This window comes from Cygnus atratus, chromosome 3 (genome assembly GCF_013377495.2).
Source record: "Cygnus atratus isolate AKBS03 ecotype Queensland, Australia chromosome 3, CAtr_DNAZoo_HiC_assembly, whole genome shotgun sequence".
Lineage (NCBI taxonomy): Eukaryota > Metazoa > Chordata > Aves > Anseriformes > Anatidae > Cygnus > Cygnus atratus.
In genome coordinates, this window is record NC_066364.1 from 115,526,417 (window position 1) to 115,530,830 (window position 4,414).

Consider the following 4,414-nt stretch of genomic DNA (forward strand, 5'->3'; position numbering starts at 1 on the left):
TAGCTGGCAATTTAGGTGCAGGATTGTCTGTTCTCTGACAATATTATTCATGTTAAAGTGGCACTGTTCATTAGCCTTTTCACTTCAAACACTTGGACATGATCGCAATGACCTAGGTGGTTACTCTGTGTGATGCTGTCATCTTCAGAACTGACTTGGCCCAGCAAACCGTGAAGAAACTACACTCTAGGTCTATTCTTTTCCTGCCTCTGAAGAAAGCCAAACTCTGTATTTACCTAAGGCTGGTCCTGAGTAGATGCTTCCCAATGTATCCTCAGCAGTGGATATGGTTATGACTTAAATACTTTTTTTAAAGCAAGATGTTTAGTTTTAAATGAACAGCAGAACAATGTTAAAACTGTATGCTCTGACTGCTTCACTGAAATGGTTCTTGTTCACTTCAGCAGGAGATGGGTAGAGCCCATGTTTTGAGTTTTTTAGTTTCTTTTTTCTTTTTTTTTTTTTTAAAGGTTTATGGACTCACTTTAGCACTTTCCCAATCTTTGGATTCATACAAAGACAGTGTCTTGGGATTGTTCTGTAACAGAGTGGATAGATTAATTGCCTTGGTTTCACTTCCACTTGCTGTTCTCTTCAATATCTCTTCGTTCTGAGCATCCCTTCTGTCTATTCTTTTCAGATACCATTGTGTTGTCAAAAGAGACTTTTCACAGGACAGTGAGTCACCAAGCCCTTGCAGTGATTAACTATATTTATTTTCAAAAGCCTTCAGCAGGGTCCCCCTACCAAGCAGAGTAATCCACACCCTAATAACACAGGAGTTGTACTAAATTATCAAATTTCTTTCTTTCTGCTCAGTTTTGGGTGACACGTTTACAGAGAATCCATCAATCTGCTTGCCTCCCCTGGGCCACCAGCTTGTTGTGAGCCTGCTGGGGAAGGCATCGCAGCTCCAGAGGGGTTACCAATTCCTGACAAGTGGCTCCAAGCACACCTGGGAGGCTGGATCAGGAGCCGGTACTGGGTTGCTGCCCTGACATCCAGAAATGTAATGGGTGAAATCCTGGACCTGCCTGAAGTCAATGGGAATCTTGCCACAGGCTCGAGCAGAGCCAGGACGTCACCCAATATATTTCCCAGTCTCCTGCCGTATGAGTGTGCGAGGTCAGGCTCTTACCCAGCCGCACCACGCTGCAGTCTGGAAGCCATTTACTGAGTCTAGTGGAATCGCTCCTCATTCTCGGTAATGAAATTCAGCGGGAAACCGTGCCTGTGTTTTCATGGGTAGGAACCAGCTCCTGGCTGCTGAGCATGGCTCCCACTGCACACATGGAGGGTGGACGTGGAGGCCATGGAGGCATTTGCTTCCTGCAGAGTGCTCGCCCCAGTGGGGTTGATGGTGGTGGCTGTTGTTTTTTTGGTTGTTTTTTTTTTTTGGGGGGGGGTCTTATTTCTAACAACTTCTTATTCTCTGCATGTTACATGTTCTAAAAGAATTTGGCCTTAAATCCTGCAGGATCCTGGAATTTGCATGCAGCCATAAGTGAAGGGTCTGGCGTGGGAGGGCGTGTTGGTCCTGCCTACCCCATGAACAGCAATTAGCTGACTCTTTCTTTGCCTCTCTGAGATATTCACTGATGGCCCGCTTGTAGGGTTATTGTCCAGGTCTACCCGTTGATTTCTTTCACTACTATAACATTGGAAATTGAGTTTAAAAAATTGTTACTTTGACCAAGAAACTAGAGTCAAACTAAACCAACAAAAACAGGAAAGTTCACTCTGAATTTCTGGGATGAGAGCCAGTTCTCAGCCACATGTTGTAACTGCATTATTTATGTCCTTATTTATTGACTACATTGGCACCTAGAGTTCCCCATCTCTGCCTGAGGCCCTGTTGCAGCGCATGTGAGAAGCATAATAAGAGCGAGTCCTTTGCCCTGAAGACCATACAAGGCAAAACAACCACGCATACGTACGTACACAAAATCCCACTATAAATCCTATTTTGCAGAGCAGGAACTGAGGCTTGTTTGCAAGGTTGAGGTGAGAGGAAAGCCAGGGTGCCCCGTTGTATCCCAGGTAGGGGCTTTATAGGCAGTTACTGCTGCAATAATACTCCCTCTCCCTCCTCTCCTCTCTTTTCATGAGTAAATCTCTTTTCAGTGTTTCCCCTGTATCTTGCTCTCCATTGTCAGAAGCAGTGCCACCTCTGGCACTGCGGCCAAGAAGATTAAGGGAAGGGCAATGTCCCATTCTGTGTTTCCCTTGCTTCAGTGGTTGAGGGAAAATATTGCTATTGTATATATATTAAAAAGAAAGAAAAAGTTTCTGGAGTTGAAGCTAATTTATTTCAGTTGCACTTAAAATATTTTGGGGGGAAAAAAAAAGGACACCAACTATCGTGGATTGCAGTTTAGAATCATGTTTCCTATTGCTGAGGTACCTGTGATTTCTTTTCCTCCCTGAGGCTTTCAGTCTCTTTTAGCCCAAACTAGTAAGGTACAAACATGGGTTTCCCCTAATAGCGAAACACAATACCAAATTGGGAAGCTTCTTGAAAGGCTCGTAAGGGAAGTACACAAACATCTGGTTGACATTTAATCTAGAAATGTCAGGCCTCAGCATTTCCAACCCAGGCTGACAGTTCCTTGGGTTGAACACCAAAACATACTTATTGAAAAAATATAGGGAAGAGGTAGATCAGAGACCAAATATTAAATTGGAAAAAGTTGTTGTGGTTTTTTTTTAAGTGAGTACAAGCTCTGTCTGTAGAAACCCTTGTGCAGTCTTGATTATAATCAGCATACCTTTAGAGGAAGGTGGTTTGCTGTGAAGAAGTCTAGGCTTAGGTTTCTTGGTAAGCTGGGGATGACCTCCATTAATCCTTCCATCGTTTGAGTAAGTCAAACCTTACAGCAGCTGGCCAGATCAGACCATGGGGCTGAGCAGACAGTAGAAGGTCCCCATATCCTCTCTGCTACACTAATGTGCTAGGTATCATGACAGTACATTTGCCTTGGAGTGAGCTGAAGTTTTCAGTTTAGCAAAGGATTTATCAAAAGAGGTGGTGCCTGTGTTCCTCACTCTCAGGGCTGTCCAAACCCAGCCTGCCAATATTTTATGCCTCCCTAAATTCCAGCTCTTGGTGCTTCTTGTCAACTGGCTGCGCACTTCTTGAGGCACGTGGCTGGTATGCAACTCTTGGCTCAGCTCTTTTGTGGGGCTGAAGAGCTTTAGTTGCCCAAATCCTGGAAAACCTCAATCTTAAATGTATGTTTAAATCCCGGTTGAATCAATGGAAACTAAGTATATGCCTAGGAAATGCCCTACTCACTTGCTTTTGAGACCTGGCACGGGTTGAAAATGTCAGGGTTAAGGTCTGATTGCAGAGCTCGGTAAGATTTTCCCCATTTTAGAAAGAAACAGTAATTTTCTTTTTTCCAAAAAATGAAAAAAAAAAAAAAAAAAAAGGAGAAACCATCTCCTAAAAATATACTGTTTTACTGTTTTTGTTTTGGTTTTTGGAAGGGGTGATTTTTTTTTTAAAGGACAATTTTTTTATCTACTCTCCTGAACACGTTCTTCTAGTTTGCACTTTCTTGCTTTGTGCCCCTCAGCATCCTTAATTCTTGCCAATCTACTTCATCTTTGGGGAAAAAATGAGCAGATGCTGACATGTTATTCCAGATGAGGCTCCACCATCTGCCTGTGAAATAATAAGGTTTGTATTACTTTATTGTCCTGACCTCACGTTCTCTTGGCTCCGACAGTGAGCCAAAATGCTGCTTGCGCAGCAGGCAGGGATGCCTTGCTCCGAGCCCTCAGCTGATTTTGACTCTTCCACTACACGGAAGTCACTTCAGTCCACCCAGTGTGCTGTATCTGTCAGTAACCAGCAGCAGATCTTTCCCACTGCCCATTCACCTTCATTTAGAAAGTCTTTTTGCTTAATGGTGTGTCCTGGTCCTGAGCGAACTAGATGATTGTGTTGTAGTTTTCTTCTGCCCATGTCAACGATGCATGCTGCAAACAATGTCCCAGGGCATGATGTTGGTGTTCTTGCATTCAGTTATGGTAAAAACAGCAAACAGGCTGATTTTTTAGAAGATGCAAGATGGGATCTGTTTTTTATTGGAACTGGTGATCAAGTTCCCATTCCAGCAAAGCTCCTGGCTCACAGCATTTCATTTGCGCTGGGTTAAAACAAAGGTCATTAGAAAATGTACCCAAGAGGCCAAGACCTGTTTAAATACACATTAAGGGATGTAATGTTTGAGGGAAGTGTAGTTAAACTGAGTAAATCTGATAGGAGACCATGTCACCGTAGCTTTTAAGGGATGCCTCAGACTTTCAGAGCCTTTGTTTATTGTTGGCTGATCAATAAATGGGCTCGGTTTTGCTCTAGCAGAAGTGGTGGGGCGGGGAGAGGACAGAGGGGGCATGAAAACAGTTC